This window comes from Hipposideros armiger, unplaced genomic scaffold (assembly GCF_001890085.2).
Source record: "Hipposideros armiger isolate ML-2016 unplaced genomic scaffold, ASM189008v1 scaffold_334, whole genome shotgun sequence".
NCBI classification, from domain to species: domain Eukaryota; kingdom Metazoa; phylum Chordata; class Mammalia; order Chiroptera; family Hipposideridae; genus Hipposideros; species Hipposideros armiger.
Genome location: NW_017731684.1, coordinates 378,829 through 393,821, shown reverse-complemented (window position 1 = coordinate 393,821; position 14,993 = coordinate 378,829). Strand labels below are relative to the sequence as shown.

At 34.9% G+C, this 14,993-nt stretch overlaps 1 protein-coding gene across 2 annotated transcripts in view; it reads right to left on the bottom strand.

The window, feature by feature from the left end:
- TAFA1 (TAFA chemokine like family member 1) overlaps positions 1-14,993 on the bottom strand; it is a 573,437-nt gene that overhangs the window by 443,719 nt on the left and 114,725 nt on the right. The window lies entirely within an intron of this gene.

The following is a 14,993-nucleotide window of genomic DNA, read 5'->3' as shown; positions in this document are numbered from 1 at the left end:
TGTGTCAATTTGCATTCCTACCAGTGCCATATGAAAATCAAAGTTGCTCCATCTCCTTATTATCACTTAACATTGTTAACCTTTCATTTTAGCCATTCTGGTAGGAGTCTTAATGCAGTTTTGTATTTCCCTAATGATTAACGAGATTGAGAATCATCTTAAAAGCTTATTGGTATTTCATATATCCTATTTTATGTAGTACCTGTTTAAGTCTATAGCCTATTTGTATCAGTTAACTGTTGCTATGTGACAAACTATTCCACAATTAGTAACTTAAGACAAATTCAAAGGGAAAGTTTTCAGCATTTAACCATTAAGTATAATATCTATTTGTGTCTTGAGTCAATATAATGTATTAAAGAAATTCTCTTTTGTTTTTCCTAAAAAACAATTAAACTATGAAATTACATTTAATTTTTGTCACCTTGTCTGCATCAATTAAAATTACTGTCCTCTTTTATTCTGTTAATGTGGTATATTACACTTAAATGTCAATTAACTTTAGGCAACTTTGAACTTCTGAATAAATCCTACATGGAATGATATACAGTTGGAATCATTTTGCTAATATTTATTTAGGATTTCTACACTTATGAATGAGACTGCCCTATAATGTTCCTTTTCTGTAATACCCTTTTTGGGTTTTGGTGGGTTATGCATGCCTCCTAAAATAAGGTGGGAATTGCTGCAACCTTTTATATTTTGTGGAAGAATTTTTTAAGATTATATGGTGATGGAAAGAGAACTGACTCTGGGTGGTGAACACACAATGTGACATATAGATGATATATTACAGAATTGTACACCTGAAATCTATGTAACTTTGCTAACAATTGTCACCCCAATAAACTTTAATTAAAAAAAAGATTATTGTTACTTATTCCCTGAATATTTTGTTGAATTATTTGACAAAACAATACAGGCACCAAGTTTCCTGTGGGAAGATTTATTTTTATTGCAGATTGAATTTCTTTAATTGATGTAGGGCCATTCATACTTAGTATGATTATTTTGTGCCAGTATTTTTTTAAAAATGTGTTTCTATAGACATGTTTCCATTTTACTTACATTGTCAGGTTTATTGCATAAAGGTTATAATATGTCTATTACATTTTTCTACATGTAGGATCTATAATGTGGTCTCTAATTTTATTCCTGAGATAAATTACTTCCCCCTTTTTTAAAATTAACCTCATTTGAGGTTTATCAATTTTATTAATCTTTATAAAGAACTCACTTTTGATTATACTCATGTTCATTATGATTGCCTTTCTAATTTACTAATATCTTTTCTTACCTTTATTATTTATTTTCTTCTATTTTTTTGAATTTATTCTGTTTTTTATTTTTAACTTTTGAGAAAGACTCTCAGCAGTGCTCTCTTACACTATATCTATTCAAGGCTATTTTTTTCCTTTAAGCATGGCTGTAGCTGCACCCTGCAACTTCTGATGCTAGTTTCATTATCATTCAAGTGAAAATATTTTCCAGTTTCCATTTTGATTTATTTCTTTGGCCAATGAACTGTTTAGTAGTGCATTGTTTAATTTTTAACATTTGGAAGTTTTTAGTTACCTTTTTGTTGTTAATCTCTAGTCAGAGGACATACGCTCTGTAAGTTTATTTTTTTAAAATTTGTTGAGACTTACTCTAAGATAATGTAAAATTTTATAACTGTCCTATATATGCTTGAAAAAATGTACTTCCTGCAGTTATTGGATATAGTGTTATATATATCCACTGAGTTTTTCTAATCTTCTATACTCTCAGTGATTTTTGGTCTGCTTGTTATGTTAGTTGCTGAGAAAGAGGTGTTAAAATTTTCCAGTGTCCACTAGAACCCACTGATCAATCAAATATCTCATGGAGAGCTGCAATAAAAAGTATATAACACCATCCATGAAGAAATTTAGTCTAGCATAAATTGAACTTGAGTCAAATGAGCCTCCAAAACTAACTACCTGTTTACTGGGAAAAGATTCAAAACCAAGGTAAACAACATTATGAGGAAGCAAATAGGTGAATACAGAATATGGGCATTGCTCAGGATGAATGATGCCATTTATTCACTGGAACAATGGCGTGAGAAACAAACAAAGTACAAAGACTGTCAAAGAATAAAATACACTGGAGACAAGTTTTTAATCACCCACTATGATTGTGAGTTTGATTATTTTAGCTTGTAATTGTAACTGTTTTTTCTTTATTTTATTTTGAGCCATGTTCCTAAGTACACACAAATTTAGAATTGTTATATCTTCCTGGTAAATTGAGTATTTTATTATGATGCCATTGCCTTTTTTGTCTGGTAATGCTGCCTTACAGTTGGTTTTATATTAATACTAATGTGATATTAATATGGCTCCACCAGTTTTATTTGGTTAGTGTTTTATGGGGTATCTTTTCCTATTGTGTTAGTTAAATAACCATCTGAAAAATAACTAGCTTTTAATTGGGGTACTTAATGCAATTATTTTTTTTAAAGATTTTTATTGGGGAATTGGGGGATGAGAACAGTACTGGGGAATTGAGGGAAGGGAACAGACAAGTTGCTGTCTTTTTATTCTTCAGTCTAGTTGTGGAGGATGTTGTTTCACTGGCCCAAGTTGGCACCATCATTGTGCTCTTCCCGGTTGAGGCAGATCAGTCGCCAGCTCTGAATGGCCGCTCATGGAGGCTGCTGGCTGCTCACGCTGGCTGCTGGCTACACATGGTAGCCCATGGCAACCCACTGCAGCAGGGGCTGCAGCCTATGCCAATGCCGGCGACTCACNGCAGCCCAGCTCCAGGTTGAGCTGTTGTTCAGCATCTTAGCTGTAGAGGGCAGTGTCACTGGCCCTCATATGTGGGATCCAAACCAGGGCTCTCTGGCATCCCAAGCCAGCTCTTAACCAACGCACCACTCAGCCGGCCCCTTAATGCAATTATTGATATACTTATTATTAAATAATCTACTATTTGTTATGTGCTTTAAATTTGTCCTGTCCTAAATTGAAACCTCTCCCCCCTTTATTATTCTTTTTTAAAATTATATTTTTTGCAAATCTTTTAGTGATTAATTAAGAGATTAAAACATACTTTTAACTTATTTTAATATAATATTAATTGGTATTTTAATTTTTATCCTCTTCCTCAGGAATTCAAGAATCTTATAATGCTTTAGCCCAACTGACCTGCCACCTAACCTATATGCTATAATTATTATCTATTTTAATTCTATACATATGATTTACATTAATAATCTATTTAGCATTTCACTTACTCTTTATTCCTTCTTAATTCTTCAACTTTCTCTCTGGGAACATTTTTCTTCTATCTGTAGAACTTCCTTTAGTTTTTAGTTTGGGTATTAGTGACAAAATTACTCTTTCTTTATTACTCACTCTTTCTGTATTAATAACTTAATTTTACCTTTCTTTTTCAACATTATTTTTATTGGCCATAGAATTCATGATTGGTGGTTTGGGTTTCTCTTCTTCTTCTTCTTCTTCTCCTTCTTCTTCTTCTTCTTCTTCTTCTTCTTCTTCTTCTTCTTCTTCTTCTTCTTCTTCTTCTTCTTCTTCTTCTTTCTTCTTCTTCTCCCCCTCCTCCTCCTCCTCCTTTTTCCTCCTCTTTCCTCTTCTTTTTCTTCCTTTTGGCACACTGGAAATATTATTTCATTATTCTTGTGGCTTCCATTGAGAAGTCTGCAAATAGAACTTCCCTACACAAAATATGGTTCAGGAAACCATGGGCATTACATCCTGAGCATTGCAGAGAATATTGTCTTCTCATGTGCCTGGTTATCTTTGTGTTTTGGAATTTTGTCTAAAATGTTCTTTGTAGAAATAATTTGAGCCCTAGAATATAGAAATATTCTATATTCTGAAAGATAATTATTTTTTCAACCTGGCATCTGGGCCCTAGCAATTCAGGGTCACATTATTTCTAGTGTTAGAGACTGAGATTTTAGAGTGACTCAAACAACTCATAATGTGATACAGTACATGTGATGTCTGATTTACTTTGGGTTCATCTTTACATCCATGCTGCCACCCTTCAGGATTCCAAACCAAAGCAGAAAAAATTTGTAAAGGATTCCATTTTAGTTAAGTAGGCTCTGGACTTCCACTTTTTCCATCTCCCCAGTACTGTGAGCTGATGGAAATACTTATGTGTCTGAGAACCTCCTTTTCTAGATTAGGAAATGGCCACAATGTATCTCTTTTTATTGCACCCCACATTCAGTTCATCAGTAAGTCCTATGTTTTACCTCCAAAATATATCCTCATTTCATGACTGCTCTGAAACTACAATGCCCCCATCACCTTCTACCTCAATATTGAGGATGAACTCAAAATCATCCTATCTGTTTCCTTATTTCCACCGTTGCCCTCCTTAGTCCATTCACCAAATAAACATTTATAAGGATCCACACAATCACACAGATCAGATTATGATACTCCCAGTTTAAAAGTTTCCATAGCTTCCCACTTAACATGGAGTGCCTTGTTTTTCTAATTTCCGAACTTCTTACTTTGGTCTTCAAAGCATTCCATGGTCTGGCTCCTTCTTTTCTCTATAGACATACTAGAATAATTTTCATTCTATGAATATTCTAAATTATTTCCTGCCTATGTTCCTTTATATTTTTAGTCTGTCACCTCAAAAAAACAGTTTCTTTGGATATCTTATGGCTGGCTTCTCTTGTTCATTCAATTTCTCCTTGAATGTTACCTTTTTCAAGAGGGCCTCACTCATCCCAGTTAAAGTCCTCCTCTTTCAGAAACTTTCTCATGAATTGCTCCATTTAATTTTGTGTATTGCATTTACCACTCTCTGAAATTATTCTTTTTATTTTGTGGGGAAAAAAAAACAAAAAACAAAAACAAAACAAAACAAAAATCAAGAGAGCATTTTCCAGTCAAGGAAAATCAAGAGAGCATTTTCCAGTTAAACGCTGTGCTCACCTCCTCTCAGGACCACATCAATTACAATTAAACCATATAACAATCATCATTTAGAATCTCCTGAAGTCTAGCTTACATGAAGCCCTACAACTATAGATACATAGAAAAAACCACCTCGAGACTGGTTGGAAGGGCAGAGATGCAGAAGAGGCTGGTCTCTCACTAGCAAGTGACCAATAAAAATTGTGATGAATATCTTGACTGCGGATGTCCCCCCTGAAGAGTGAGGGGTCCCAGGACAAACCCAGTCAAGGGTTTCTGTGTCAGGGAGAGAAGTCCCCATAACTTCTGGTTGTGAAAACCAGCAGATATTGTGGCTGAGTGAGATGGAGGGCAGCTGCACTCCTAGGCACTCTTCATAAAGGGCCCATGCATGGACGTACCCACTGACAGACTCTCTGGCTCTGGGCTCCAGCACTGGGGCAGCAGCTTAAAAGGCACCAGTGATATAGAGGGAGGAACTGAAATGTCTAGCTTCAGGGTGTGGGCTAGTGTGGCAGCTTTCTCCCTGATGGAGTAGCTGTCAGAAATCATTAATTCTTTGTTGAGCCCTCCCCCTCCCTATATGCAGATGCAGTTGGCTGCCATATTTGAATCTCCATCAAACTGGCTATCACTTTTTGTCTGCCCCACTCTAGTGATTCCCCAAGACCATGCCCCTCCCACCTTTGAGGCACACACAAGCCATTTCCAGTGGCTTTTCCATATAAACAGCCTGCCTTTGCTCATGCTGCAAAACTTCCTAAAAACTCTCAAAGGTTCATAAAATCCCAACAAGCAGCATACGGGTTAGTGTGTCCCATACCTCTGGCTGAGCAGCCCTAAACCTGGCACTAACAACAGCTTGGTTCACGGCTTGGCCTCTCAAGGCACCCCCCAAAACAGTGTGGGTGGTGCCATCTCTGAATTGCTTTGTCACTCATGCCATGTGGCCCCTGGCAGGGCACAGACTGTGGGTGAACTTGGCCTGCAGTGGGTTCCCTCCCAGGAAGCCCTGGTGCTGGCACGCCCAGTGGCTAGCTTCAGACTGGGCTAGAGTATCATCTGGCCTCCTCCAAGGACAACATACCCAGAGTGCAGACTGTGCAGGCACCAGAGCTCCGCTAAAGTGAACCCTGCCCTATAGGGTCACCTCTGCACAAGAGCTCCTCTACTGTAGTCACACCCAGTCCTCACAATCAGTTAACCTGAGAGTCAAATCCCTCCCACCCACTGAACTGTAAACAGCACTGCAGTCTCAACTACAAAAGGAGGGCACACACAGTCCACACAAGGGATGCACCTGGAACAGCTGGCTCTGGTAACAAGGAAGGTTGCACCACTGTGTCCCAAAGGACACCTACTACAAAAGGCCACTCTACCAAGACCAGGAGTAATAGCAGTCCAGCATAGAAATAAACACAGGGAGGGAGTCAAAATGGAAAGACAAAGAAACATTTCCCAAACTGAAGAACACCACAAAGCTCCGGAAAAAGAACTAAACAGAATGGAGACAAGAAACATAACCAGACACAGAGCTCAAACAATGGTTATAAGGATGATCAGTGATCTCAGAGATAACTTCAGCAAAGAGATAAAAAGCATTAAAATGGAACCAGAAAACAAAATAAGAACCAGTTAGAAATAAAGATTATAATAACTGAAATAAAGAATACATTAGAATGAATCAATAGTAGATCAGATGAAGCAGAGGATTGAATCAGCAATTTAGAAGATAAGATATCAGAAAATGCCCAAACAGAACAGAAAAAAAAAAGAATCCAAAAAATATGGAGAGTTTAAGGGGTCTATGAAACAACATCAAGTGTACCAACATTCGCATCATAAGGGTACCAGAAGGAGAAGAGAGAGAGCAAGGAGTTGAAATCCTATTTGACGAAAGAATGACTGAAAACTTCCCTTACCTGGTGAAGGAAATAGATATACAAGCCCAGGGAGCACAGAGAGGTCTAAACAAGGTGAACCCAAAGAGGCCCATACCAAGACACATTGTAATTAAAAAGCCAAAGTTTAAATATAAAGAGAGAATCTTAAAAGCAGCCACAGAAGAACAATTAGTTACATACATGGGCACTCCTATAAGACTGTCAGGTGATTTGTCAACAGAAACTTTGCAGGCCAGAAGGGATTGGCACAAAATATTCAACATGATGAAAAGTAAAGACCTACAACCAAGATTACTTTACCCAGCAAACTTATTATTTAGAATCGAAGGACAGATAAAGAGCTTCCCAGACAACAAGAAGCCAATGGAGTTCCTCACCACCAAATTAGTATTATAAGGAATGTTAGAAGGACTTGTTTAAGACAAAAAAAGTATATATGAATACTAAAATGGCAATAACTACATATCTATCAATAATTACTTTAAATGTAAATGGGTTAAATGCTTAAATCAAAAGATAGGGTGGCTGAATGAATAAGAAAACAAGACCCTTACATACTCGTATATTGCCTACAAGAGACTCACTTCAAATGAAAAGAACACACAGAATGATACTAAAAGAATGGGAAAAAGATATTTCATGAAAATGGAAACAAACAAACAAAAAGCTAGGGTAGTAATACCTCTACCAGACAAAACAGACTTTAAACTAAGGGTGTAACAAGTGACAAAGAAGGACCCAGTAATCCCAATTCTGAATAATTATCCAAAGAAACCCAAAATGCTACTTCAAGGGGATGTGTGCATCCATATGTTTATTACAGCATTGTTTACAATGGCCAAGATATGGAAGCAGCCTGGGTGTCCATCGATGTAAGAATGGATAAAGAGGATGTGGTACATATATACAATGGAATATTGCTCAGTCATAGAAGGAAATGGGTTCTTGCCATCTGCGGTGGAATGGATGAACCTGAAGGGTATTGTATTGAATGGAGTATGTCAGACAGAGAAAGACAGATGCAATGTGATTTTGCTTATACAGTAAACCTTGGATTGCAAGTAACTTGGTTTGCGAGTGTTCCACAAGACAAGCAAACATTTCTAATATATTTTAATGTGGTAAACGAGCAATGTCTTATAATACAAGTAGTTTGTTTCTGGAACAAATTATGTTCGCAAACCAAGGTATTACTGTATGTGGACTCTAAAGAACAAAAATAAACAAACAAACAAAACAGAACCAAACTCATACATACAGAGAACATTTTTATGGTTGCCAGATGGGAGGGAGGTTGGAAATGTGTGAAGAAGGGGAAGGGATTAAAAATACAATTTGGTTGTTACAAAATAGTCATGGGGATGTAAAGTAAAACACAGGGGAATACACTCAACAATATGGTAATAACTATGTATAGTGCCAGATGGGTACTAGACTAGTCAGGGGGACCATTTTCTAAATGATATAAATGACTAACTTCTATGCTGTACACCTGAAATCAATATAAAATAATACTGAATGTCAGCTGTAATTGAAAAATTAAAAGGGAGGGTGAAAGGTGAAGGGGAATAAGTGGTCCAGATTTCCAGGTATAAAATGAAGAAGTCATGGGGATGTCAAAGTTAATATACAGCATAGGGAATATAGTCAATAATATTATGATAGCATGGTACAGTGTCAGGTGGATGCTGGACTGATTATGGTGATCACTTCTTTAGGTATATAAATGTTGAATAGCTATGGTGTACCTCTGAAATTAATATAATATTGTATGTTAGTTATATTTTAATAGAAAATCTTTTTTAAAAACCCAGTCAAAGATAATGTGAAAAAGCCTCTTTTTTGTTTAAAGGGGACTGTTTGAAAATGTCATAATTTATTATAAAACTGGTAGCACAACGCTGGACACAGAAGCCATTTTAAATACAGTATATTTGCTGAAACTGAGAATACAAAACTCTAGATATCGCCCATAAATCATTAATCCAGTAATGGTCTTATGAATTCATCCTTCATATGGCAACCTGATTTCCTTCCCTTTTATCCTTCATTCCAAATCTCTCATTTGATTAACTACAATTTCCTTCCCAATAAAACAGCATTCTTTATCAACCAAAAAAATCTACTTCTAGTAACATATCAAAGGAAATAATCACATAAACGAACAAGTAATTGAGTACAAAAATGTAAATTGTAATAGGAAAAAAATAAAAAACCTAAATATCCTTTAAGAGGGGTTTGGCTAAGTACATTACAATGTATCTTACAGCCTAATTATATGCTGCCTTGAAGACCTGTAGGCATTTTCATGGAAAAAGTTAATGACAATTTGTCCTTTGAAAAAATTGCACATGTAGATGTATAATACGATAAAGATTTTTAAAAAACATATCTTCATATATAAACATATATACATAAATTATATCTACATTGGCATTGGACAAAGGTTACTTTTATTTCTACATCTCTGCTTTGTTTTAATATTTTACCTGACATATTATACTTTTTATGACAACGGAAGAGCAACAACATAGACACCTAGAAAATTTTTAAATTGTACACTATTTAATTTTGATCATTTCGTTTAGCTGTATTTTTACATCTCCATCTAATCAGCAATGACACTATTCTAAGGTGTAAAAAATTACTAATACACCTGTAAAGCTTTATGCTGTCAAGATTAATTTATTCTCATTTCATGTCTAATCTGGCTAGTTCTTCCAGGAAACTCACCACTCAGTAAGCAATGCTGTGATAGCACAAACTGAATAGGTAGATATGGCAGCCCGCAGCTAGAACATATGACAATGCTTACTTAACTCTACTGCATTAGAAAAACTCTTCAAACAGGACATCTTTTCCAGTACCTTATCTTGGCTTTATTATACTGGAAATTCCGAGAGAAAAGTTACCTAATTTGAACATATTTTGGTTCTTCTTCTTTTTTTTTTTTTTACTGGAACCTATTGATTAGAAAAACTTACTACAAGTCAGTTCAACCGGTATACTGCATTGAAAGAAAGCTCCCACAGCCCTTGTTCAAGCAAGTTTCTACATTTTATGACATGAAATATATACTTTAGAGGATAGAAATAATAAGTTATCACACATTATTTGATGCATCCATCCCATAGATTTATGCAATAATAAATCTACTAAAAGTGATTTTACTTTTACTAATGTAAAATGATTGAAAAACTTGGTGAAAAATATTGTAACAGATTATTATTAGAAAAAAATCCAACCAGCCTGTTAATCCCTGTATTTCCCCTCCCATACATTTTAGCAGAGAATCACTAGGGTTAGGCATGAATATATAATTTGATTATTAATAAGTGTTTAACAGAATTAATACCCTAATCACTAGAGCAGAACCATCCAAGAGCCCCTCTAAAATCAATAAAAACACAAGTAGTAAATTGGAATAGATATTAAATTATGAGCTAAAAGATGTTAGCCCTTTCAATTGGATTTAAAACTAGACTTTGTTATTTGATGTTGTTGTCCAAGTATCAGAAATCATACGAAGTCCAGCCATTCCTAGGAACTTGATCAAGAGGGAGAATTCTGAGCTCTTTAGTCTGATATAAGATATGACATGTCTGTGAAAACCCATTTGATGGATAAATAGCAACTATAATCTGCATAATAATTAAGGGGTGCCTCCCAAACTCAAAGAATTGGAGTAATGTGGAACCTGTTAGAAGAAAATATTGTAGATACAGGTCCCAAGTAAAATATTTAGATTAATTCATGCTTATAGTTTTATTTTTATATAAGAGAGACAGACAGACAGACAGACAGACACAGAAGACAGAGAGACAGAGAGAAATTCCCTCATCAGGCTCTCAACTTCCCTTATATGTTGTAGTTGCTCTCTCATATAAATTTTCAGAACAGTTTCTCTGCAAAAGATCAAAAAGTACAATGATATTTTCCCATAGGAAATCTGTTCTTTTTATCAAAATGAGGTTTAGTGAGGTATAATTTAGACACAATAAAGTTCACCTATTTAACGGTATAGTTCAATAAATTTTAATAGAGGTATTATATAATTTATTTTTATCACCCAGAGAATTTCCGTGTCCCTGTGTAGTTAATCCTTTTCCCCCACTCTAAATTTGATATTTGTTCCTATAATTTTGCCTGTTCCAGAATATTATATAAGTGGAATCATATAGAATGCCCTCTTCTGTGTCTAGCGTCTCTCACTTAGCCTAATGCTTTTGAGATACATCTATGTTATTGCATTTATCAGTAGTTCATTCCTTTTTGCTGCTAAGTAGTATTCCATTTACGAATTACCACAATATGTTTACCCATTCACCAACTGATAGGCATTTTGTTTGCTTGGGCAAAGCTACTGTAGACATTAATGTATGGGTGTTTGGAGGAACATATGTTTTCATTTCTCCAGGACTATAATTGCAAGGCCATATGCAGTGACATAATGGTAAATATTTAATAATTGCCCCAAAATCTTTTATTTGTAGTATTTTCCAATTCCTGTGTTATAAATACTCCCACCTTAGCTTATTTAAAGTATCCAACATGGCATCACTAAATGAGAGCTGGAAATAGATGTGCACAACTTGTTTTCATGAGATGGTAAGGACTGACTCCAACACAACACTAGTCACATACTTTTGCTTTATAAGAAACTGCTAAACTATTTTCCAGAGGGGCTTTTACATGTTGTGTTGCCACCAGCAATGTAAGAGAGTTCTAGTTGCTTTACTTTCTAGCCACAATTTAGTATTGTTCATGCTTTTTTAAAAACCTGTTTTAGCCATTCTATTAGGTATGTAATATTATCCATGTGGTTTTGAGCTTCCCTAATGACTAACAATGTTGAACATCTTTTCTTGTGCTTGTTTGCCTTTTGTATCTCTTTTTGTTGAAGTGTCTGTTCAAATCATTTGCCCACTTTGCTTATTATTGCATTTTGAGAATTTTTTATATATTCTGGATACAAATCCTTTATCATGCATTTGGTTGTAAATATTTTCTCCCAATCAATGAATGGTCTTTTCATTTTCTGACCAGTGTCTTCTAAAAAGAATAAGTTTTTATTTTTAATAAGGTCCAATTTATCATTTTTTCTTTTATGATTTGTGCTTTTTTATCCTTAGAAAGTTGTACCTAACCCTAGTTACAAATACCTGTGCCTGTATTTCTTCTAAAACTCAGATGTCCAATGTAATAGCCACCAGCCAGATGTGGCTATTTAAATTTAAGTTCAAATTAATTAAAATAAAATAAAGTTCAAAGTTGAGTTCCTCATTCTTACCACATTTCACGTGCTCAAAAACCTCACTGGCCAGTGGCTGTCACATGGGACACAGCAGCTATTGAGCACTTTCAGTGTTCCTTCTGGACAGCACTTTCCTAGAAGTTTATAATTGTAGGTTTGACATGTAGTCTCATATATCAAGTCAATTTTTGTATATTGTGTGAGGTATGAGTAGAGTTTTTGTTTCTGCACATGAATTTCCAGTTGTTCCAGCAACACTTTTGAAATCTTTCATTTTTATTACCATGTAATTTTTGTGCTTCAAAGTTAGACACAAGGGCTGCCCTTTGATCTTTTTAAAAATTCCTTCTTTGGGGGGTGAAAAAAGCATTCTGGAATTAAAAAGTGCTGATGGTTACACAATTCTGTGAATATACGAAAACAACTGAATTGAATACATCAAAATAATAAATTTGTGGTATGTGGATTACATCTCAATAAAGCTGTTATTTAAAAAAAGAAGAAAGAAAGAAAGAAAGAAAGAAAGAAAGAAAGAAAGAAAGAAAGAAAGGAAGGAAGGGAGAGAGAAAAAAAGAAAGGAAGAAAGAAAGAAAAAAGAAAGGAAGAAAAAAAGAAAAAAGAAAGAAAAGGTGTACCTGGGGACACAATATTACATACCAAAAACTTTAGTTGAGTTAGGCCTACCAAATTTACCAAGTGACAACTGAATTCCCTATGTCCTTGGTCTCCTGAACCAACATACATTTCTCACATCCTGCCTACTAGGCTTTAGGGGATTAATCTGTGATTACCAGGTAGATTAGGCCTGGTTTACACAAGGAAGCAGCACAAATGCAAAAGAAATTCTGCTTCTTACAAAGAAACTATTGAATGATCTAATCAATGTAAGAAAACATCATTTTCTCCTCTTACTGTACAGAGATGAGTTTCTGCAAATGGACCTTTGTTAATGGGAACAGGTGTGAATGGGTTTTGCTTTGTTTTTTTTTTAATTTTAAATATGTTTACCTAGTAGAAGAAATACTTATCTCATATGAATTTGGTATTTATCTTTTCCCATTTTAATTCTGCTTTAGGGAAAAAAGTAAATACTCAATTCTGGGTTTTATCACAAAAACTCCCATGGTTCTTGTAGCCTTCCATTTCCCTTTAATAAATAAACTCGATAAACATATTTTTTCTTAAAGAGCAATCATGGCATTGAAGTAACCTCACCTTGTTTTGTGAGTTCTTTCAGACCAATTCCAGTGGCAATAACATAAAACATGTTTTGCAAACTGGCTGAACATTTTAGAGTCCAAAAATTGTTTTGACACAACTGTGTTTTGTTTATTTGGAAAGTCCTCAACATAACGGAACTCTAAATTATTGGAATGTATGTCAACCAACATTTCAGTTTTGATTAATTGTTTAGAGCAGGAGTCTCAAATTTTTCTATAAAGGACCAGATAGTAAATATTTTAGTCTTTGCATGCCATGCAATCTCTATCACAAGTATTCAACAGTGCTGTTATAGCCCCAAAGCAGCCACAAAAAAGTGTGTAAACAAATAAACCTCATCATCTTTCAATAAAACTTTACCCCAAAACCAAGTTGTGGCCTAGATCTGCTCTTCAGGCTGTACTTTGCCCACCTGTGATTTAGAGGTACAGTTCTTCACTCCCATTCCTTCAAAAAAAGGAAAACTCATTTCAATGCAATTTGTACAAAAATAAATAAAATGTAAAAGTAATTCATTTCCTTTAAAGTCAACTTTATGTATCCTAGAAATGTGATATTTTTAGTCACAACATAAAATTAATTACTTTTTCCTGTTGGTATATTTTTCAATTTTTACCATTTAAAAATTCTATATTTTACCATATATTTTAAAAAAAACAATAAAGACTTAATTGAGTGATGCCATAATTCTTAGGGAATGGTCCTTGATGCAAATTTATCACGTTAGTAATTAGCTGACAAAGCACAGTATGAATGTTGGCAATCTCCCAAGTCCCTTAATGACCAGGACAGGAGGCTGGTATAATAGTGACTACTGAATTCTGAATTTGACAATTATAATAAGGACAATAAAGATTAATTATTACACATTAGACTTCAAATTCCTATAGTGCACTGGGTACACATGAATGATATACACGTATCAGTATGTTAGACTGACAAAAGACAGATGCAAATACAGTAGGAACCCTAAGCCAATGGGAAGGAACTATCAGAGACCTGAGTTCAAATCCTAACCCTGCTACTTGTTAACTGTGGAATTTGGGGAAATCATTTTTATTGTGTGTCTCAGTTTTTCTCGTCTTTATAATAGGGGTAATAAAAGGACATACTTCATAAATTCTATGAAGATTGAATGATATGATCCAATGTAAAATGCTTAGAACAGAGCCTTGTACATAGCAAATGTTCAATGAATATTGAGCTAGTATTGCTAATTATCATCATCATCATCATCATCATCATTGTGCTGAAGCTTGTAGCTTGGGAATTCAAACTCTTTCAGACACTTACTAATTTACCATCAATGACACTTACTAGTCCTATGTGATTTTCCTCTGAGCCTTGCCAAATGACTCGTTAATGTGATAAATGCATACAAAGATCTGAATTGCCACTGGCGAAAAATACAGATGTATTAGCACCCCAAAGAATTAATCACATTTCAATAAACATTCAAGATCTAAACTCAAAGAATGAGGGGGGGTAAAAAAAAAAAAAAAAAAAAAAAAAAAAAAAAAAAAGAATGAATTGCTAAGGCTGGAATTATTGTGAAATACAGTTAATAAGTTTATTTGAGAACAAGGAAAAGTTTTAAACACACTCCACCGCATTTCCTCCTCAAAATGTTAGGCTGCCCTTCCTGCAGCTACCTCCCCTGCACCTTTCCTAAAAGACAGGGCA